General features: G+C 33.5%; 1 protein-coding gene and 1 non-coding gene across 2 annotated transcripts in view; one reads left to right on the forward strand and one right to left on the reverse strand.

Annotated features, from left to right (window-relative positions):
- The window catches only part of KHDRBS2 (KH RNA binding domain containing, signal transduction associated 2), a 556728-nt gene that overhangs the window by 318187 nt on the left and 212996 nt on the right, over nucleotides 1-25545 (reverse strand). The window lies entirely within an intron of this gene.
- Nucleotides 22943-23068, forward strand: LOC134379355 (small nucleolar RNA SNORD22). Its single transcript, XR_010023755.1, has one exon. It is a non-coding gene; the product is annotated as a small nucleolar RNA SNORD22 (small nucleolar RNA).

The raw sequence follows: 25545 nt of genomic DNA on the forward strand, positions 1-25545 counted from the left end.
CAAAATTAAGGTTTAAAAAAGACACTAAACTTTTAAAAGCTTGGACAAAAGGGCAGGCTTGTATGGCCCTGGAAATATTGAAGAATGCTTAGCTTTCATCAGAAGCCTAAGAGGTCTAAGTAAGATTAGGATAACTTATTATTTTAATTATTTACTATTCCATGTGTAAGAAAGATCCATAAAAACTGAGTTTATTAAAATGTGTGTCAGATTGTCAAACAATATTAATTTCCATGCAACTTCTGCCTATCTCAAGAAACAATCTGGGCATGTTCTTATATATCTTTGTGGATTCATTACAGAATAATAAGGTCTGATAGTGAGAAAACTTATAGCAGTTTCCAGAATCAAATGGACTTCAGCTATTTGCTTTTGGCACCGATGTTCTCTAAAGCATCTTTTTATTTATTTATTTATTTATTTATTTTTTATTTTTTTTATTTTTATTTTTATTTTTATTTTTCTAATTTTATTTTGTCGATATACATTGTGGCTGATTATTGCTCCCCATCACCACAACCTCCCTCCCTTCTCCCTCCCCCCTCCCCCCCAACAATGTCCTTTCTGTTTGCTTGTCGTATCAACTTCAAATAATTGTGGTTGTTAACTGATCTTAAAGACAACTTTGTTTTCCAGCCTCTACTTTTCATACTGAATTGACATTATCTACGTTGTCATATCTTGCTTAACTGAAAAAATATAACCCCAAACAATATTTTATTGAGAAAAAGGGTTTTATTCAAAAATTATTGCTTCTGTGACTGCTCTTTTTGAAATGCCTAAATAAGATCTGATGTTCTTAGAGATTAAAGAGAAGCTATGTTTTACTATGATACATTTACCTAGAATATAAAGTCATAGCCAAAGCCATCAAAGGACACAAATTCATGATTTACACGATATTTGGGACACTTATGTGAACTAAATTTTCAGTCAGCAACTTATTTATAATATGAATGAAGTTGGAGAAGACTGTAATAACAAATTTGAGAATATTTCATAGAATCATTATTTTAAAAATTACTTAGATATGCAAAGAATTTACTCTGTAAAATATAAATATTGTTCAAAAAGAAAGCAAGAGGATTTTTTTAACCTTATTAACTATACCTTTTTTTTTTTAAGCATCTATGCAGTTATTTGCATCTTCAAGGCACTAGACCATTGTTTTCTGGAAGTTTTTTGATCATGAACCTCTATTAAAAACATTTGTTAAACATGCAATTCCAATATTTAAAAAATATGTTATATATGTATATAATACAAAAATATTATTTTATTAAATAATATATTTCTCATAAAACTTATAAACAGAATTTATAATATTTACTTTTCACTCCACCTGTTAATCATCTCATACAACTCTTAAGATCTGTACACATAATTGATCATTACTATAATAAATAAGTAATGACTTGTGACTGTAAAACACCAAGGAACTAAATCTTAATGTAGAGATAAAAGCAGAACAGTACAGTAAATATTATTTAATAATTTATTAACATTATTCTTATACCATTTAAGTGGAAAATATGCATTTTAGTTCTTTTGCAAAATTATTTTTCATTCTATTGCCAAGCATGTGCAAAGTAGCTGAAGCATAGACTGTAAAAGTTTCATTAAATATTTATTTTTTTAGGAAATCATAAATTACTGAAGTTTTGCCATATCTGTACCTAAAGCCATAACTTTAAAATTAAAATGATTCACCATAGATACATGTTGAAGGCAAACTATTACAATAGCAATTTATCAAAAGAAAATAATTTATAGACATCAATCTTTCTAAAAGAGAACACTAATCTTTAATGGTGATATTACAAACAAAATGATTTTGTTTAGTTATGCAAATGCTGTTTATCATCTTCTTGATTTGTTCATCAAGAAATCTAATTTCCCTGGGCTCTAAAGAATTGCTGCTTTGAGCTTTTATTTTTTCATCATTCTATTTAATTGTAATCCTGTAATTTAATTTAATGTAAATGCTGTCTCTATTGTGGAAATGCAAAATTTCTTATAACAATAACCCATTAAAGTATATTAAAAGTATTTATCATGATTCTCATGAGTAACAATAACACAGCAAATAGAAACCTGGGATACCTAATCAGCACAAATAATTCAGAATAATCTCTCTCCATTTGTTTCCATGTAAAACAGACAGAACCACAGCCATTAAAGTAATGAGTAAAATGAAAACTTATTTTTATAAAAATCAATAAGGTATTAAAAATTATTTCTATATCTAAAAATCAGAAGAAAATCATTCTAATGAATAGTAAATTTCTCTGAATTTGACAATATTATCAACTTCATATACTCAATAAAACTAAAATTTAATTTTGATAGGTGCCTATCCTAGTTTCCTTCCAAAGAGATAGTCTGGATATGGCATAAAATTCTTCTAAAAACCATGCAAATGGTGATTTACATTTCATTGTTTTAGAATATCAATTTTCAATTTTGCATGTTTCCCACAGTCTCTACTTTCTCAAATTTAAGAGTACCATTTGCTTACTAGCATCATGTTCATAATTTTAAGATTCCATGAAGGGAAATTTAAAGATGTTGGTGTCATTCTATCTCTGGGAGGAGTGTTTGGTTATTATTTTTAAATTAGAATTTGCTTCATTACCTATTTTGAGATTTAAAAAATTGTTTCTCCACATATCCATACATTTAAAAAAGGTATCTCTATTTCAGTATGTATTTCTAAAAGATAAGAATTTATTTAAAAAACATAAATTCAATAACATTATCACATATAAGAATAATAATAATCTTTTAACTTCAACAAGTATCAAGCTAATATTGATTTTTCCAATTATAATTTTTTATACTTTGTTTCTGAATATCAGGATTGAAATTAGGGGCATGGCTTGTATTTGGTTCATATGTTTCCTAAGTCTCTTTTAGTTTTTATGTTGGCTCAATCTCTTATTTTCTCACGTGTGTGTGTGTGTGCGTGTGTGTGTGTGTGTATACATATATTTATTTATATATATATATATTAGAAGATATTAAGACATTTTTTTCTCTGTAGTGTTGTGACAGTCCAGCTTTTGCTTATTATATCCCTGCTGTATTGCTTAACACACTCCTCCCTTTCCTGTACTGTCTATACACTTTTATTTACATCTAAAGGCTTGATAAAAATCAGATTCAGCTCTTTAACAAGGATTTTTCATAATGGCATGATATGCTTCTATCGTGGCATTAAAAATATTTGATGTGTTTCAATTCAATGGAATTATTACCCTTATTGATGTTCAAATTGTCCCATCTTTGAACAGAGGGTGTTACTTCATGTTGGCTCCTGACACCAATGAACCTAATTCTGAAATAAATAGATTTCTTAACTTTTACTATGACAAAATGTTTCAAGTTCAAAGCATCCATTTACTTATTTATATTTATACTTCCCCTTCCTTACATAAATGACAATTCTATACATACTTTCACCACTTAGCAATATGCCATGGGGATGACTCAATAAGCCCATTACTTTTGCTCTCTGCAGTAAATTACTCAGAACAGACTCATGGGAACAATACTCCCTTAGTTCTTACATATTACTAACCATATGAGGCTTTTATGTATAAAGGTTAGTATGGCTGAATAAAAAATTTCTGGTTCACTTTCTCTTTTCTTAAGCATCATATACAAGTTACTTAATTATCTCTGTCAAAGAAAAAAAAAGTTGTTGCTGAGATAGCGTGATTATTTATTTATTTCGACCTCTTAAAAGTGACCTTTTATTTTTGCCTACATGCACAAAAGACTTTTCTTAAGTCTAATTTTTTTACTAGAAGATTTCTAATACTTTCTGGTTAATATTTGTAGGTACAAAGTAAGCACTTTGTATGTCAAGTCTTGATTTTTGTTCCAGGAAATCCATAAATCCATTGTGGCTTTTTATTCTTGTTTCCTTTTTTTTTAGAATTCTTATTGTACATGGGGTGGGGATAGTCAGATGTTCTTTGCCTGTATTCTGTATCATTCCCTGGTGCTTAAGAAATAACCACTCATTTAGGAAATAAGAAATCTACTAAATATTTTTTTTCTACTGCAATTTGAGTCGAGTGAGGGATAAAAGCTGGATTGCAGTGGTTTGTGTAGTGGAGAGCATGTCAAGGAACACTGCCATCATAAAATTCGTAAAATCATAGGTAAAATGTAAGGTTTATTTTTTAGTGCTAATTGCATTCAAAAATTAAAAATTAAGTAAACAGTGGAATATGAAGGCAAATATGGGATATCATGATATAATGAGACATATATTTTGTCTTAATCCCTGTTCTTGTTTTCTAGAATCGAGCTCCTAAATCCCACGTATCTTCCTAAGTGACTAGAGCAATAACGGTGAAAGGAGCATCTCTTGTTATTCATAACAAATCCCATTCATCCACACCTGAATTTATGTTTATGAGATGACTTTCAGAAAGCTCCTAAGGATGGGGTGCTGATTGCACAGGAAACCTACCATGTGATTAGAGAGTTGGAACTTTCAGCCTTAGGGAGGGAAGAAGGGCGAGGGGCTGAGATTGACTTAACCATCAGCTGCCAGTGATTTAATAAAAAATAAATATAAGAGTCCAAAAGGATGGGGTTTGAAGAGCTTTCAGGTTGTCGGACACTTGGAGGTGCTGGGAGGGTGGTGCACTGGAAAGGGCCTGAAAGTTCCATGCCTCTTCCCCACACATTGCATTTCTTCCATCTGGCTCTTCCTGAGTTGCATCCTTTCAAAGCAAACCAGTAATCTAGTACATGAACTATTTTCCTGAGTTCCATGAGCCATTCTAGCAAATTATCAAAACTGAGGAGGTGTTTGTGGGAACCTCCAATTTGTAGCCAAGTCAGACAGCAGTTATTGGTAACATGGCAACCCAGAACTTCTGACTTGTGTTTTAAATCAGGGTTGGGGGGGCGGAGAGCAGTATTATAGTACTGAGTTAGTGTTAGAACTGAGTTAAAGTGTAGGACACCCAGTTGTTGTTGGAGAATTGGATAGTGCAGGAAATGGGAGGGGCTGACAGGAGTGAGGGGAACCCCACACATCTGGAGACAGAGGTGAAGTACTGAGAACAATAGTAGAGTAGAGAAGAAACAGAGTTTTTTTCTTTCAAAACTCAATGTATGCTCTATTTTTAAAATACACTATACACGGGCTGGCCCATGTCTCACTTGGGAGAGTGCGGTGCTGATGGCTCCAAGGCCATGGGTTCAGATCCCTGTATAGGGATGGCCGGTTGGTTCGCATGGGAGAGCGTGGTGCTGACAACACGTCAAGGGTTGGGATCCCCTTGTCAGTCATCTTTTAAAAAGGAAAAAACAAAACAGAATAAACACTGTACAAAACTGCAGATGTCAAAAAATATTGAGCTGAGCAGGACAAAATCTGGATAAAACTTAAGGCCAGTACTAACTCTATTGTACAGTGTATTTCAATGAAAATATTTGAGAACTCAACACCTTAAAATGTCATCTGTTTGCATGTTGACAGATTTGACCATTTGTTGGTTGGTTAACCTGAAAATGAACTACTTATTTCATATGGAATCTTTGTGCATACATATAGTAAATGTAATATTCTTCTGGGTAATATATGATTCATTATTTAAAGTAAAATCCATGTTTACTCTAAAGCCACTAGTTTCCATATAGGCTTACATTCTCCATATATCCATATATATCCACATATGTCCATATATTTTCATATATCTTTAGTAAATCTTCCATTCATATATTTTTCTCATATTTGCTTTTTATGTTAGAACATGTTTGTGTGCATGTAGGTTTATGTGTGGAATACCATAAACTAGTAACAGTCATTGGCAACTTGTTTTCTTAAAGATATTAGCAAATAAATTAATGATCAGTTTCAACTAATCAATTTGGCAGAATGTGAAAATTTACTTGTCAACACATGGGATGATTCACAAGACTCCTGGCCTTAAGCAGTATGTCTTTAAGATAACTAAGGATATATCAGAAGTGATAATATAAGTTTTGTTTTTTTTTCTTGTGCCTTGATGTTACTTTCTCCAACCTACAACTAGGATTCTCTTCTATTATTTAAGCAAACAATAGCAATGATAACATTCTTATATGCAAGTGGATCTGGTAAATTATATCCTTAAACCAATGAGTAAGACAAGACTTGAAAAAGTTAACTTTGGTTATAAATTATATTACAATTCACCTAAGTATGGGTAATGATTACTTATACTTACAAATTTTGTATAGTAATTATCTAAACATAATTTTTGTTAATATGTGCTTTAATAATTATAAATTATCAAAAATTCATAACTGAATTTTTAGTAACAGATATAATAAAATATTAAAATTATAGCAACAAGACTTATTTGTCAACATTAACATGACCAACTGACATATATTTCTTGACATCTGGGAGTGGGGAGTTTTTATTTTTTTAATGTGGATGATGCATAGGACTAAACAAAACCTTAGGCAACTTTTAAGATAAGCTCAATTTATCAAACTTCCTTGTTATAAAACTATTTTACAAAATGTATCAAATGCTCTCTAACTGAATAAGCTAAACCTACCATTTATTGTAATGTCCAAGAAATTTATGAATAAGTAACATTATCAGGAAACATAGCTAGGTTTAGGAATTAATTTTTAATTCCCATGCAATAGGCCATGGCAGACAAACATTTTCCACATTAATTATCCAAGCATGTCTATCCTCTGTTACATAACATAGCTGAGTGGTTCATCTGCATTCACTACCATTAACACAGCACAAAGGAGAAAATGATCTGAAATCTAAGCTACAAAGATAAAACAGAAGTGAATATGGCATATTAACAGGCTTGGAGATTTTCATAATAAATCCATCTCCAAGATTTCCGCAAGTAAAGCAATTATATGAGACATGAAACTCATGGATTTCAATGACATAGATAAAATTTTATTAATATTATATAAAGATATTGCATTTTATTTATTTTAAGTAAATGCAGATGTAAGATCCTTTACTAAGAAATAAAATTTTGGTGAGAAAAAAACAGATATTATCTGAAATAAGTCCTCCACCTTCCATTAGAGGAAAAGACTCCTTAGAGTCTCAAGGAAAAAGACATAGACTGAATTTAATGTCTAGAGTTTAATTTTACAATAGAGGAGAAAAGAAAAGAGAAAGCAGAGCCTTTTTGGAACAGCCACAAGAGATTCACCACTAAACTGTCAGAGCTGAGAAATGGGAAATCTGCTTTAACATCAGATGCGAGGGAGGAGATGAAGACTTCTAATATCACCACTCCAGTGCACCAGTAATAAGACAGAGCTCTTTCAGCATCTGTTCAAAGTCTGATGTAATTCTGTGATGAGTACTTCCTTAGAACAATATAATTTTCTAAAGCATCAAAGCAATAGTGTGCAAATCTTCAGAGAAGGTTAAACTTTCCTCTTGCTTACAGAGTTTGAAAATGCCACTATTAATTACATGGAAATATTAGACACTTCATGAATCAATTTGGTAGAATTCTTTAAATTGATGCAGATGGCTTCATTTATCTAACAAATCTAGTTTCTTTGACTAGGGAATCAGAATCTCCAGTTTACTTCTGAGTTCTGGTATCTTCATTTAGGGTATTGCTGGAAAAATATTCTCTTGAACCTTAATTTAGAAATAATCATTTGCAGAATGTAAAATGAATAACTATTAAAAGAGTCTTTCCTAGAATTAATAGATGCTACTAATGTCAAGTAAATTGTACTGAAAATCAGAGTACATATACAACCAATATATTAGAAGTAATTTGTAACTTTCTCAAAAATGTATAGTCCTTTGATAAATATATTAATGAAAAAGATTATATAAATATCTTGTGCTTTAACTTTTGATAAATAATTCCCAAATTTTCTATTGTGAAACATATGCCCACATGAAGACATATATAAATCTTCATAGCAGTCTTATTTATAATAGCCCAAACTGGAAACAACCTAAATTACCATTAAAGGAAGAATGGATAAACAAACTATGGTGTATCCACACAATGGACAACTTCTCAGTGATATAAAAGAGCAAACTATTAATACAAACAACTATAGTGATGATCTGCAAAAGCATTTTGGTAAGTGAAAGAATGCAGAAACAAGTTTATATACTATATAAGTCCATTTATGAAATTCTAGAAAAAGTCTACGCTATAGTAACAGAAAGCAGATCCGTGTTCATCAGGGGCCAGGAGTGGAGAAAGGCCCAGAGGAAATTTTTGAAGTGAAAGAATATTCTTTATTTTAATTGTGGTGATGCAAACATTATAGTACATGTTTGAATGCTTAAAAGTGGAAGATTTCAGTGTACGTAAATTATACCTTAATAAAAAAGATGCAAAAAGTGTAATGATCTGGCCCTGGTGGTTTTAATAAAACCAATGGTTAATGGAATACACTGCATTTACAATTTAAACAATAATTTATAGCAATGGAAAAGAAAGTCTTTATTAAATGTCTACTTAAGTATACTTGCACCAGTTTTCTAAACTATAAAACTTATAGGGATAATGAAGTGAGAGAAACTCTTTTCTCCTAAAAAGGAAACTCAGGCCTCCATGAATATGAAGGTTTTCCACAAGAGCCTATGCTGCTCCTGGTCTTCACCTGAGAATGTGTCTAGCGTTGCAGAGAAGTGGCTATATTCTCTCTGCCTGTGGGTCACTCAGTGCCAAGAGCTTTCAAACCCCAGTGCAGAGGCTGTTGACTCAGGCACCCAACTCAAGGTACTCCATTCCCCTTTTCCATACACCCTGTCTGTGATGAACAGGAGAAAGGATGAGTCAAAACGTTTTCATTAACAAGTCTTATCTAAATGACTCAGTTTTACAGAGGCCAGATCATGATGAAGAAATATGGTCAACTCAAACTTCTGTATCCTATAAGAAATTTTATGATAATTAAAGTAATTTGATTCATTTTCTACTTATTTATCTTGGGTTGCAATAGTTTAAGAAACATCAAGAGAAAACTTAGTAAGATCTACTTCTTTCAATGTCATGTTTTCTTGATGTTTATCTGCTAGTTAACAAGATAATTTCATAAAACTGGCCATCATGTTTATGTTTTGGGGTTTTTTTTACATCCAATAATTAAATATTTCCTAGTGATTACCCAGTAATCTCAGGCAAAATACCATATCTTGGATAAAAATGTATTATGGCTATACAAATGAATGAATTAAATTACAATTTAATGTTCTTTGCCAACTTTAAGATTGCATAAACCAATGTATTATGTGTATCATGATCTGGAAGCACATATGCTATACCTCAGATCACATGAATGAAAACTAACGCAACCCCACAGTCACCCTCACAATATTCTGAAACACATAAGGGTTGCTCAAGTTTAATTTGTATGCACCAGATTATTATGTTAAAGCTACAGATTTGCCAGCAAAAGAGTTTTGCCTTACTCATATTATGAAATCTTTCTTAAAGCAAATGATAACAATCAGAATAAAAGTTACCACATACTTTGTTTTAGATTATTATTATTAAATAATATGTGGATAAAACTTTTAAATCTAAAATTTATGGAATTGGAATCCTGAAAACATTAGCTCAGCACAGGGAGGATATGTGTTCAGTTTATGCCTTACCATCTTATTCTGCATCATTTACGCTCCTGGATCATGAGAGGTGGCTGTTGACTTAGACAAGTTTGATTTAAGTAAACATGATATTGGCGGTGTCGCTGAGAAAATAAACATCTCTTACACTTTCAAAAAAATAAAAATAAGAGCTATTTGGTGTTTCCAACTCTGAAAAAAAAGTCTGATTTTTAATTATTTAACTTTAACCTTTTTTTAAGGTAGATAGTTGAGAGGAAGAAAATTAAGACGAGGAAAACAACATTCCACAAAAGTGCCTAGTGATAGAAATAACAATAAGCCCTCTATTGAGGAAGAGGAAGCAGTAAATAAAGGGCGTTACAAACTTAGAAATGTGCACATTCAAGCTTCTGGAGATATTCCAAATTCTTTAAATCAAGGCCCACATTTTGTTTGCTTTTTTTTCCCCTCATAGTGATGCTAGAATTATAGATGCTAGCAGTTATATACCTATAACCCAAGATTCCTCATCTGGAAAATAACACATGAAAGAATACTGGTATAGTAGTTTAGAGTCCATCTCAAAACTCTGACTTCAAAAAGCAAAGAAATGTACTGTTAGTATTTTCAAAATTAAAGCAAAATGCTAAGTTTGCACAAAAAATATACAAAGAGTAAATTTCCTTTCAGATAACATTTTAAAAGTAAATATATTCATAAGGAGTCCTCGTGATTTTTAATATTTAAGAAAAAATAGGTAAATGTGTTTCCTTTATTGGCATTTGTTTCTGCAAATAGCTTAAGTGCCACAATTGGACAGCTTAGGAGTACTGTTCTCCTAGAACGCCTTGTGAATAGCATCCTTAGAAGTGCACAAAACACTGTCCTGCTGCAGAAAATCAAGTGTTGCATTTGATTGTGTTCATGGCAAAATATGTAAATTTTCATTTGTACTCTGGGAATTTCATTTTCCTCTGTCTTTTTGACTTTACCCTTGGTGAACCTATACACAGAGAAAAACAAAAGTGAACTCAGTAAGTTGTTATTCATTAGATTGAGAAGATGATAATTTCTTTGTCTTTCTTTGGGCTCTGTTTAGCATCATTAACTATAGCCAGAAAACAGACCTTTCTACTTTGCAACAAGGGATGTCAAGAGACCAAACCAATTTTTCAAGTATTCATGACAACTCTACTCAACTAAGGAATAATTGAGATATTTATGACTGACAAAACTAAATTACAACTCAATTTTTAAATGACTTGTGAAGTTAAAAACTAATAAGAAAACAGAATACTAAGTAAAATAAACACCACTGCAACTAATGAAATTCAGAATCTAAATTAGTGCTGATGACGCACTTGAGTTAAGTGCAGGATTTATCTCTTAGTATTTCCACTCTGGGCCCATTATCCTCTTAACTATACCCCAAATTCTCCAAGCTGTACTAGAACACAATGTCCGAGTTTCTCTTCAAAGAACATGGTTTATATTAGGGTCAAGTTTCAACTATTTATAACAGACATTTAGCAGCATTTTTCTAAAAACATACGAATAATAAAACAACCTTTTCTTCAACAGCTTTCCTAAGAGATTAAATATCATTATTATTTAACTTTTTAGATAACCATTCTCACTTGGTTTGATGATAAATTATCCATAAAAATAAAAATCTATTATATCTTACAATGAGCAAAGTAAAGCTATTTAAGAAGATTTTCTTTCTAATGTCCAATTCTCCTATTAGAGCAATAGCATGTTCAAAGGGGTCTATTGCTTTGGTTACTGGGTTTGTGAATAAAGCAAAGATAAGGTCTTTAATATTAAAAAATATATAAAATATACTGAAAAAAATGAATATAATATTTCCTAGTAATTGCCCAGTAATTTCAGGAAAATTACCATATCTTGGGTAACAATATATTATGACTATACAAATGAATGAATTAAAGTACAATATTACATATATATATGTATATATACATATACTTTAAATATGAAGCAAATTTTAATATTTTAAAAAGATGAAATATACAATATAGAACTTGAGAAATTACATATGTTCTTGATTTGTTCACCATACAACTATGGAGATTTTATGTGCTAATCAATGCTTGGTATTAAAGAAAACACACACATATCGTGTGTATGTAAGAGAAAGAGAGAGACAGACAGAGGGAGAGATTGTCCACTAAAGATATATGCATGTAGTACTAACAAACATAAAGTATACTAATAATATATAAATGATATGTAAATATGTATAACTAAACTGAATTGCCTTAGGATTCTGATTGGACATTCTTACCTAATATAGGAGACTGGTAAAAAGAAATAATGTCAATGGGTACATATATTGCAAGTAATATTGATAGTTCATGCATTGTATAATTCCACCTTCTGTAGAAAATGATAAGAAATGACTAATTGAATTAACAAAGTCAGTTAATGTTCTGAGCACAAAATTGCCTTATGGACATTTTCTTAGCCAAGACAAATCTTTAATCATCTTTCCCGGTCAAAACAAGAAACTAAGAAAGAAAACTGTCCTAGTCTTGGTCTGGGGCAGGACCTTCTATGTGGTGCCATTTACTTTTCCTCTGGGATCCATCTAGCATCTCTGATAAAATACTGGTGCACTTGTTTCGTCAAGTTGTAATAAAATTAAGAAGGCTAATGGAGAAATTGGAAGTACCTGCCCAATTAACCTTGAGTCTCATGACATGAAACGAGACATCCAAAAATGGAAAGACCTTGAACTAGATTATGACTAGCCTGATATTTTTTTAACTAGAGCTTTCTATTTTTGGTGTCCAATCTCCCATAAAAAGTCTTTACCAAGAAGAAATCTATGAATTTCTCCTGTCGGAAGCCTTTTCCCTTACTCTCAAGTTTGAAATAAGAGTTTAGCAAGTGCTTCAATTATTTGATGATGGGAGAAACAATTTCAAAGTTAAGTTGCAAGTAGAAATAATAAACCACTACTGAGTGCGTGCGCGCACACACACACACACACACACACACACACACACACACACACGCACACACCCAGAAATGATCAGTCCTTAGTAATGACTGTTAGAAGGTTGCAGAAACTCAAGAAGAGAAAAAAAACTAGTATTTGGAAAATTGCTAACAATGTTGGGAATCTTTTAATATTGTATATAAAGTAGTGGTAATGTGTTTCAGTTATCTATTGTTGCATACCGAACCATGCCAAATATAGTGGCCTAAAATAATAACCATTTTATTATTATTATGTGCATGAATTCTGTGAGTAAGAGATTTAGAGAAAGTGCGATGAAGATAGCTTGCATCTGCTCCAAAATTTCTGGTGCCAAAGAGAGGAGGACTTGAGCAGCTGGTGATTACATGAATGGCTAGGGACTGAGATCATCTGAAGAGTTCTTTACTTGTATGTGTAAAGGCTGGAATGAGATAACTTGAAGGTTGGACTCAACTTGGACTGCCTATTGATACCTATACATGATATTTCCATGTAATTTTGGCTTTCCTCATAGGAGGCTGCCTCGGGATTGTCAGAATCCTTGCAAGGCAGCTTTGAGCTCCAAGAGATGATGTTCCTATATATATGGTAGATTATGCACAGCTTTTTCTAAGGTAGCTTCAGGAATCACAAATCATTATTTCTTCTACATTCTATTGGTTACAGGCAAGTCACTTGTATTTGTCCATTTCTGTGGCTTATAACAAAACACAGGGAACTGGGTATTTTATAAAGAAAACAAAATTTATTGCTTACAGTTTTGGAGGCTGGGAAGTCCAAAATCCAGGGAACACATCTGATGAGGGTCTTGATGGTGACAAAAGTGACCCAAGGGTCTCAAATGGCAGAAAATGGCAGAGCAGAGAGAGACTAATCTCCTCACATGTTCTTTTAAAGCCCTTAGAACCACAGCCCTTACTATCCAGCCCTGACTATCATTATTAATCCATTCACTGTGGCATTTCCTACAATCTAATCAACTCTTCAAGACCCCATCTTTCAATTACCATGATAGGATTTCCCACCCTTGACAATTACAATAAGGATTAAACCTCAGTGAGGTTGGGGGGGAGTGGTATCCAATCTACAGCATCACTGAATCTATCCAAATTAAGGGGAAGAGAATTAGACTCTACTAGATCTTACTCATATCTCTCTAAAAAAAAAAAAAAATCAAAGAATTTGCTGCCATCTTTCAAACTGCCACAGAATGTGGAGTTTAAAGTTCCAGTCAAGATGGTGGAGTAGTTGGTTCCTGGTGTCACTCTCTCCCACAGAACCACCAATTTGCAAGTATTAAGGAGCATCAACAGGACACTTGAGATCTGCAGTGGAACAGGCAGGAACTGTGTGCCACGGGACCCCAGTTCAGGTTGCCCCCCACTGTACAGAGAGACTTTAGAGCTTCTGGGCCCATATGCCCCAAGCCTGCCAGGCTGGAGAAGGCAGGTGGGGAGGGACTTCCAGCCCAGGCTTGTCCCCATCACTGGGAGAGACTTAATAGACTCGGGGCACTCTCAACCTGAGCCAGTCATGCTGGAGAAGGCAGTCAGGGCAGAACCTCCAGCCCAGGCTGATCCCCACCCCCAGGAGAGACTTAAGAGCCTTGGGGCCCTCACACTCTGAGCCAGCTGTCCCAGAATAGGCAGGCACAGTGGCAATCCCAGCCAAGGCCAGTTCCTGCTGACCAGAAGTGGCAGTCCCTTCAGCATCCAAGCCAGATATCAGGGTGAAATGAGTAAACTGTGATACCCCTGGCCACAATGACAAAACACCAAAGGAAAGATACCAGAAATATGAAAAATCAAGAAAATACATCACCACCAAAGGAAAATAATACCTCTCAAGTGCTAGATCCTATAGAACAGGAAGTCTTTGAAATGACAGATAAGGAATTTAGAGTAACAATTCTAAGGAAACTAGATGAGATACAAGAAAATTCAGTTCAAAAACACAATGATGTGAGAAAAAATGTAATGGATTTGAAAGAAGAAATGTACAAAGAAATCAATGCCTTGAAAAAGAATGTAGCTGAGCTTGTGGAGCTGAAGGATTCATTCAATGAAATAAAAAACACAATACAGAGTTTAACCAGCAGACTTGAACAAGCAGAAGAGAGAATTTCTGACCTTGAAGACAGGCTGTTTGAATTAACACAGGCAGACCAGAAAAAAGAAAAAAGAAAAAAGAAAAAAAAATTGAAGAAAATCTAAAAGAAACTACAGACAACCGTAAGTGCTCAAATATCTGAATCATGGGTATTACAGAAGGGGAGGAAAAAGGAAATGGCATTGAAAACATATTCAATGAAATAATAGCAGAAAACTTCCCAGACATACGGAAAGTCACAGATCTCTAGAATCAGGAAGGCCAAAGATCCCCAAACACATTCACCCCAAAAAGATCCTTTTCAAGACATGTGATACTCAAACTGGCAAAACTCAAAGACAAAGAGAGAATCTTAAAAGCTGCAAGAGAGAAGTGGCAAGTCACCTATAAAGGAGCTTCAATCAGAATAACATCATATTTTTCATCGGAAACCCTAAAAGCCAGAAAAGAATGGGATGATATATTCAAAACACTAAAGGACAAAAATTGCCAGCCAAGAATACTTTATCTGGCAAAGCTATCCTTCCAAAATGAAGGACAAATAGTATATTTCTCAGACAAACAAAAACTGCGGGAGTTCACTACCACAAGACCAGCCTTACAAGAAATTCTCAAAGAAGTACTGGGTGTGAGACTACAAAAACAACTGTCACTGCCACGAATACTCAAGAAAGAACAATACCTACCAGCAAAACAAAAATGCTAAAAAAAATAGTTTGTCTATCACCCCAAGAAGCCAACAAATACAGAAGACAAACAGAAAATTAGAAAGAAAGGAACAAAAGATACTTAAGACATCCAAATAAAAATCAGTAAAATGCTAGGAGTAAATCAACACCTTTCAATAAAAACTCTAAATGTAAAGGGATTAAATTCCCCATTCAAAGAACACCAACTGACTCACTGAATTAAAAAGATGGACCCAACAATGTGCTGTCTTCAAGAGATTCAATTGACCTGTAAAGACACACATAGACTAAGAGTGAAAGGATGAAAAAAGATATATCATGCAAATAGAAATGAAAAGCGAGCTGGAGTAGCTATTCTTATGTCAGATAAAAGAGACTTTAAAGCAGAAACCATAAAAAGAGATAAAGAAGGCCACTATATAATGATAAAAGGATCTATCCATCAAGAAGACATAACAATCCTAAAAATATATGCACTCAATGTCGGAGCAGCCAGATTTACACAGCAAACACTACTAGATCTAAAGAAACAGACAGAAACTAACACCATAATAGCAGGGGACCTGAACACCCCACTCTCATCACTGGACAGATCATCTAGGCAAAAAATCAATAGAGAAACACAAGATCTAAACAATACTTTAGACCAACTAGACTTGGCAGGTATTTACAGAACATTCCATCCAACAACCTCAGAATATTCATTCTTCTCATCAGCACATGGAAAATTCTCCAGGAGAGACTGCATGTTAAGTCACAAAGCAAGTCTCAACAAATTCAAAAAATTGGAATTATTCCATATATTTTCTCTGATCACAATGGATTAAAATTAGAAATCAATAATAAATGAAACTCTGGAAACTATACAGACACATGGAAATTAAACAACATTCTATTTAATGACATATGGGTCGAAGAAGAAATTAAACAGGAAATCAAGAAAATTTATGGAAATTAATGAAAATAATGACACATCATAACAAAACCTATGGGATACTGTAAAGGCAGTATTAAGGGGGAAATTTATCACAATAAATGCTTACCTCAGAAGAATAGAAAGATGGCAAATAACCTAACACTTCACCTTAAAGATCTAGAAAAACAAGAAAAATCCAAACCTAAAGTTAGTAGATGAAAAGAAATAATTAAGGTCAGAGCAGAACTTAATGAAATTGAAACCCAGAAAATGATACAAAAGACCAATGAATCAAAAAGTTGGTTTTTTGAGAAAATAAATAAAATTGACAAACCATTAGCACGGCTAACTAAAAAAAGAAGAGAGAAGACCTAAATAACAAAAATTAGAAATGCAAAAGCTGATACCTCTGAAATACAAAGAATCATTAGAGACCACTATAAACAACTATGTGCCAACAAATTAGAAAATCTGGAGGAAATGGATAAATTTCTGGACACATGCAAGCTAACAAAACTGATCCAAGAAGATGTAGAAAATCTGAACAGACCAATAACAATAAAAGAGATTGAAGCTGTTCTCAGAAGGCTGCCAACAAAGAAAAGCCCAGGACCAGATGGATTCACAGCAGACTTCTACCATACATTCAAAGAGGAATTGACACCAATTCTCTACAAACTATTCCAAAAGATTGAAACAGAGGCAATTCTCCCAAACTCATTCTATGAAGCAAACATCACCCTGATACCAAAACCAGACAAAGATGCATCAAAAACAGGAAACTACAAGCCAATATTCTTGATGAATATAGATGCAAAAACCCTCAATAAAATACTCCTAACAGAATACAGTGACACATACACAAAATGATACACCATGATCAGGTGGGATTCATCCCAGGGATTCAAGGTTGGTTTACCATACGAAAATCATTAAATGTGATATACTACATCAATAAAAGCAAAACAAAAACCATATGATCATCTCTACAGATGCTGAAAAAGCATTTGACAAATTCAACATTCTTTTATTATTAAGACTCTCTAGAAGTTAGGCATAGATGGAAATTATCTCAACATAATTACAGCCATGTAGGATAAGCCCACTCCCAATATCATCCTGAACTAGACAAGGAACTATACAAAGAACTGAAAACAGGAACTAGACAAGGATGGCCCTCTCACCACTCCTATTCAACACAGTGTTTGTTGGAAGTACTAGCCAGAGCAATCAGAGAAGAGAAGGAAATAAAGGGCATAGAGATTGGAAAGGATGAAGTCAAGCTGTCCCTGTTTATGGATGATATGATCCTATACATTGAACAGCCTAAAGCTTCCATAAAAAAACTTCTAGAGTTGATAAATGATTTCAGCCAAGTTGCAGGATACAAAGTCTACACACAAAAATCAGTGGCATTTCTATACTCCAACAGTGAACATGCAGTAACAGAAATCAAGTAAGCTAGCCCACTTACAATAGCCACCATAAAAATAAAATGCTTAGGAATAAAGCTGACCAAGGATGTGAAAAATCTCTATGAAGAGAACTACAAACCACTACTGAGAGAAATTAAAGAGGACACAAGAAGATGGAACAATATCCCTTGTTCTTGGATTGGAAGAATTAACATTGTGAAAATGTCCATATTACCTAAAGTGATCTACAGATTCAATACAATCCTCATCAAAATTCCAATTACATTTTTCTCCGAGATGGAAAAAGCTATCCAGACATTTATATGGAACGACAAAAGACAACACATAGCAAAAGCAATCCTGAGCAAAAATAAAATAAAGCTGGAGGCATAACACTACCTGACTTGAAACTATATTACAAAGCTATATTAATCAAAACATCATGGTACTTGCATAAAAATAGACACACGGATCAATGGAATAGAATAGAAAAACCAGAAATCAATCCTTATGCCTACAGCCATCTGATCTTTGACAAAGAGAGCAAATCTACATACTGGGGAAGAGACTGCCTTTTCAACCGGTGGTGCTAGGAAAATTGGATAGTCATATATAGGAGAATGAAACTAGACCCATACCTCTCACCATATACCAAAATAAACTCAAAATGGATTAAAGAATTAAACATACATCCTGAAACAATAAAACTCCTTAGAGAAAACACAAGGGAAACACTCCAGGAAGTAGGAGTGGGTACAGACTTCATGAATGGGACCCAGAAAGCACAGGCAACTGAAGGTAAAATAAACAAATGGGATTATATCAAACTAAAAAGCTTCTGCACAGCAAAAGAAACAATCAACATAGTAAAAAGACAACCAACAGAATGGGAGAAAATATTTGCAAAGTATACATCTGACAAAGGATTAATATCTAGAATATATATGGAATTCAAACAGCTTTACAGCATAAAAAACAAAAACCCATGTAAAAAATGGGCAAAGGAGCTGAATAGGCATTTCTCAAAGGAAGATATATGAATGGCCAACAGAAACATGAAAAAATGCTCAACCTTACTCAGCATCGGGAAATGAAAATCAAGACCACTTTGAGATACCATCTCATTCTAGTTAGGATGGCTAACATCCAAAAGACTGAGAAAGATAAGTGCTGGAGAGATTACAGAGAAAAAAGAATTCTCATACACTGTTGGTGGGGCTATAAAATGGTGCAGCCTTTGTGGAAAATGGTATGGAGGTTCCTCAAACAATTACAGATAGATCTACCATATAAGCCAGCTATTCCACTGTTGGGAATATTCCAGGTGAATGGAAATCATCATGCTGATGGGATACCTGTACTCCAATGTTTATTGCAGCTCTATTTGCAATAGGCAAGAGTTGGAACCAGCCCAAATGTCCATCATCTGATGAGTGGATAAGGAGACTGTGGTATATCTATCTACACAATGGAATACTACTCTGCTATAAAAAAGAACAAAATACTGCCATTCACATCAACATGTATTGACTTAGCGAAAATTTTATTAAGTGAAACAAGTCAGGCACAGAAACAGAAATACCACACATTCTCACTTATTTGTGGGAGGTATAAATAAATAAATAAATAAATAAATAAATAAATAAATAAATAAATAAATAAATAAATAAATAAATAAACAAACACACAAACAAATCAAGGTGTGGCGGGGGAGACAATAGAATAACCACAAAAATTCCTTGAACTATTTAAGTCAAGTAAACAGATATCATGTGGCGGGGGGGAGGAAAGGGGATGGAGAGAAATGGGTAAAGGGACATGAAAATAAACTATAATGTATATTGAGAAGTAAAATAAAAAATAAAAATATAAATAAAAATAAAAAAGAATGTTGAATTTAAAATATTCCCAGGATATCCCTGGCCCCTTTCTATATTAGTTATATTGCATTTAAATATTTATTATATTTTGAGATGGACAGTAAAGCTCAAGACAAAAAATGATAGGCCTTCGTCAGTGGTGGAAAAGAACTACACCAGTACAGTTCTAGTTTACTAAATGTGAAATGTCTAGAAGTTTCTCTGCTTTCATACCTTCTATTTCTTTATTAGCTTAATAAAAATTCCTTGTGACATGGTGGGAGAGACTTTTATTCTTTGATTCCCTCGTTTCACTCCTCTTAGAAAACAAAGTGCAGTCTAAATAATGAGTACCAAGTGGCACTGGAGGAGAAGTTACTATATTGGTAGCATTTAAAAAAATCTTTTCTGTAAACAAACCTTGGTTTAAGGCTGAGACATGAGGTCTCTGAACATTTTCAAATAGCAGGTCTTAATTACAAAAATTACAGTGAATCTGTCTAGCCTTAAATAAAATCAGACTGCAGGAAATTCATGATTTAAGATAATATATAACTTTGATTCACGACACATAAAATATGACAACCTCACACTCTGTCATTGAAGCTTATAAAAAATTGAGCCTGAATATCTTTATGGCTTTTTTTTTTCATTCTAAGGTAATAGCACACTATAGTGAATGACAAATTATTCATACATAAAAAGGATGAAGACGGCAATGTGAAAAATTAACTCACAAATACGATATATTTCACTCTTCAACTCAAACCTAATTATTTTATTTATTTTGTCACTGCAAGTCCAAATATAACATAGATCGAAATAATCTACTGCCTTGACATTGAAACACAGGTTTCACTGTGTCACCGCAGGTTATATATACTTTTATACAATGGTCCTTGTCACATGTTCAGATTGGACTTTTCAATTTGTTACTCTAACTCTTTGAACTCAGATTAGAGAAACAGAAGAATGCAGTGAATGAAACAAAAATAAAATTCCACCTATCTGTAATTTATGATACTCTCCTTGTCCTTCAGAAACTCACGTGGTATCTAAGCAAGTTATTATGCTTGCTCCTCTAACTCTGCTGTAATGTAAGCTGAGATGAGCTAGGCATTCTTTTCTGCAGAAGGGAAGTTGTGAAAGAAATATTGTTGATGTACTGTGCAGTTTAATAGGGGCACAGCTAAAATTAAAGTCAGAGTGTCTGGGCTCTTGATTTTGTAGGATTACAAATTGCTTTGGTGTTCGGGATATTAAAGAGTTGAAACGGGAGTCTATGTAACCAATTGCAGCCTGACTGACAAGCAATGAGCATGGCTTCACTCCTTCAGGATTTGAGAGACTATCCTGCTGTTTGATCTTAGGCAGAGCCCAGAAACCAAATTAGAGAAGGATGGCTGGTACATGTTTCACACCCACATTGCCCACCAGGCAGCCTCATCCCTTTGAAGGTTTTCCGTTGATTTTATTGTTGATGAAAATCAATCTTGCTGTGAAATCAGAAGGGATTTACCAAAGTAGCCATCACCAAATACAGAAGATATATTATAAAATAGAAACTGCATATTATTAGCACATCAAAGACAGAAACACTTGCCTTGATAATTATCACACATTTTCAAACAAAACTCCACCAAACAGCATTTCACTTTTAACACATATTTATTAGCATGTTTTAAGGCCACATTTCATAATTTCAACCAAGCTTATAAATAACTTTCATTACATCATAATTTATTTGCAACATGGCCATTTGTGATTTACATTTAAGGATGATAGGGAAGTCTGCAGGAAATTTGCTTTCATGCTTTCCTGTTTTCTCATGTCTGGGTGTGTTCAGCCATTGTCTGGTTTTCTCTAACCTGTCTAACCTTTTTTTCTTGCGGATGATAGGCTTGTTCCTCACTCTTTTCAAAGATAAGCCTATAGAACCAATGCTTCCTCTGTTCTCCCTCACCAATCTGCCATCAGCAGCACTAAAAATAGCAACACTCTATCTGAAGCTACAGTAAGTTACCCTAAAGATTGCTCAGAAGCAACTGCTAGTGAAGTCGGCAGCTGCTTGGTTATTTAGAACCAGCTGGCCATATGGTATATGATGGACTTTGAATTTAAAGAATTTTCTGAACTGCTAGTTAATTTCCTGAAGTATTTTGAAATATTGCAAACATACTGTATATTTTACTTTCTAGATTCCTGTAAGAATACCTTTTATCCTTACAATTTAAAATTTATCTCTGTTCAAACATTCCTGGATGGTTTTAGGTAGAATGTGAGTACATATATTCTGGGATCTGACCAATATGGGAAAGAAATCACGACTATACAGTGGGATTTTGCTAATGCACTACCTTGAATATTACTACATTTTATTTTATTTTTGTTTTTGTTTTCTTTCTTTTTTGACAGAGTTGTTTGCTAGGTATAATTAAACAAAAAGGAATGTTTCCCCATCACTGCCAAAAATAAAATAACACAAAATGAAAATATTAAACTTGTTGAATCTTCTTACTACACAACACTGGAACTATTTTATATACCATGCAGTTAATTTCATAATGATCTGAGAACAAATATTACAACTTCATATGTTTCTATCTAAATATTTAGAAGTATTATTAGATACACACAAAAAAAATGAATGACAAACTTATTTAGTTTGTCACTCTTTTCACCTACTAATCCAAATGATCAATACTTCCTTACCTTTTTTTGAAAATGTCAAAAAAGCAGATGTGAAATAAATATTTTCCATTAGTTATTTTGTTCTGACCTAGGTAACTACCCAAATATCTCCTTTGATCATGAAGTAAAGATGAAGTCTAAGATAAACATTGTGTATCACTTTAACAGCATACCCAACATAGAAAAACAATCTGTATTATCATTTCTTACAAAAGTGAAACAAACAAGTTTATTAAACAATATTTTCTGCAGAGTTACCTGACTATGGGACCACACAGGGGACTGCTGACCCAGGGTTTGTCTGTGTGCACAAGAAGCACATTGTAATACTTCAGTCATTTATTATTGAATAAAATATGAAAAACAGATTTGCAGTTGCATGTTGATCTCCTTAATGCCTGCTGGTATAAACTTTAAAATAAACACAGCTAATCCTGTACAGCCTTACCTAGCTGAGAAAAGGGCTCAGAGGAGCCTAACTAAAGTTTGGTCAAGGAGAGGGTTTTTGGCAACATATATACATGTCTTTGTGTGTTTGTGTGTGTGTGTGTGTGTGTGTGTGTGTGTGTGTTTGCGTGGGTGTGTTTAGAGATACTACATTTCAATGCCTATTAGACATCCACAGTGATATGTTGAGTAAGTAAATGTATAGATCTAGGATGCAGAAATTTCCAAGTTAAGAAATATTCACACGTCTTACTTCCTGTCCTAGTCCTAGAGCCTGTAAAGGTGAACCCACTTGGGCTGGCTGGGGGAGAAGAGGAAAGTTTGTTCCAGAAGGAACTGTCTGAGGGATCATAAGGTTATCTGTACATGGGGAAAGGGAGAATCATCACTTATTGAAACATAAGTTGTTTGTCTTTTCCAGGTCTGAGGAAAGAACAAGGTGCATATAAATGGAATCCAAATCTCTTGGAGGTCATCAGAAAGGGAATTTTCAAATCTTTTATGTTACAGTCTAGCTGTTTAAGTTAATATACAATCATTTTAGTCTTCCTAATAAAGCTCTCATTTCTAACCTTTTATAAAAAAAAAGAAATTAAGGGAAAGATTGGGAGCTGAACATAAATTTCAAGTTTATAGCACATAGATGGTATGGGATCATGAAGGGAAGAAAGAAGTTTGTAGACTATGCCCTGGGCGTGGAGGTCTGAAAGGAGAGAATCCAGTCATGGGAACTGAGGAGAACAATAGAGAATGGAGAAAAGCCAGTGATTTTGAAATAAGTTTTCGGTGAGTTTTACTATAAAGGTGAGCTAAGAAATCAGGTGGTAGCCAAAGGGGCGTAAGTACAGTTACTAAACAGAGATATGGATGTGCTTTTCATAAAAGTTATAGACATAGACGGACATGGCTATAGATAGATGTACAAGTTCTCCCTTGGAGCCTCCACACTTGGCATTCGCTCTGATTTCTGATCTTTTTGTGCTTGGTTCCTTCTCATTATCCAGGATTCTACTTGATCACTGTATCAAAACATTGCTCCACCACTATTAACCTCTTTTCCCTTCTCCTGTTTTTATTTTAATCCATAACAATTATCAAAGCCTGAAAGTATTAAATTTAATCATTTACTTATTGTCTGTCTTTCCCACTGGAATGTAAATTCCAAGAGGGGAAAAACCTGTATTCATTACTATAAACTAGAACTATGAATGACAATAAATGTCAAAAAATGAACAAAAAAATGTTCAATAAATACCTCTTCAATTAATGCATAAAAATATGCCTGTTTGTGTGGCTGTACACACTTTCATTGCAGAATCATGAGTTTTATTTACTTGTTAGAAAAAGTAAAATCATATAAAATCTTCCTTCCTGTTCAGATCATGTTGCAGAGGGGCAAAATAGTGGCATAGTAATCAATGCTCACCAAGGATTTGTTTTATTAATCAAGTGTTTATTAAAGTGAATTTTTCCTGTCCATGCCTACGGTTTTATTTCAGCTGTGTGTCCAATACTGTTGACAGTTAAGGCCTTATCTAGATTCTAAAAACTGTATTTTATAGTGCAACCATTATTATTATTATTCTCATAATCATTAAATATTTTCTATTTAATTTTGTAGGGAACAATAAAAACACTCAAAGCATAGCTAAACATGATGGGTCACCCAAAAAGTATCAAGAAACAGGATTTTAAGTAACAGCTAATATCAGTAAATTAAACCTAATGGAAACTTAATAGAAGAAAATTTGTTTCCTATTGGATTTTCAAATACTTATACTGGTAACTAACATGCTCACAGGGAAAAAGAAATCCAATTTAAAACTTTATGAACAGGAAAAATGTCCTAATATATGTAAATGAAAAAATACACCCATGTGTTTTAAAAGATATGGAGAGACTACATGGACGTTCCAGGTATGCAAAGATGACTAACACATTTCTCCAGCCTGTGGAAGCTTACAGTTTAATGAGACAAACAGATAATTCAGTAAAATATGTTAAGTGATAAAAGAGGTCTTAGTCTATTGTAGGAGTTCAGGGAAGCCGTGCTGGGGCGACGATGCCTGACCTAAATTTTAGAGAATGTTTAAGAACATAAAATCACACAGTATGAAATGCATGGTGCAAGACTATGAGATATTTAGAGAATATACAATAAAAACAATATTAAGGAATATATGAAAATACAGGCATAGATTATTATGTTTCAATTTCTCCACAAATAAAAAGAAAATCTAAACTGGTTTGTGGCAGGGGGGAAAAGCTTATCTCATGACTAGATGCTGGTACTACCCCCTCTTATATATTTGTAATATTTCTCCTAAATGTAGTCAGAGAAACTAGGGGCAGGAGGATTGGCAAGAATGTAGTCATTTCAGAAATTATACACAGTATATAGTAACCAAAAGTTACCTCAAAGAAAAGGCTAGTAAGAATGATCTCTTTTACAGCTTTCTAGAGTTGACTATTGAGCCAATCTAAAAAAGCACCCACAATAAAGATAAAATATTTTATGCTTAATATATACACTAGTTCAGTGACATTTCTCATTATTAATTCCTTTGCTTAAGATGTCTCATTAATAGTTCAAAAACCGAACAGCTGAGCAATTTTCTAAGTATTCTCATAGACAGAAATAAATGTTTGAACATTTTATTTTCCACGATAACATAACATATCAAATCATAAAAGTATGTCCTGGTCAAATGATACTACTATATGTATCCACCCTTTCCCAATGAATTTTCAAAAATCCTTTATGAAAAAATCTCTACAAATAGTTATTTCTCCCAGACATTGAATTCTAACACACAGAAAATCACT

This window comes from Cynocephalus volans, chromosome 5, assembly GCF_027409185.1.
Source record: "Cynocephalus volans isolate mCynVol1 chromosome 5, mCynVol1.pri, whole genome shotgun sequence".
Taxonomy (NCBI): Eukaryota; Metazoa; Chordata; class Mammalia; order Dermoptera; family Cynocephalidae; genus Cynocephalus; species Cynocephalus volans.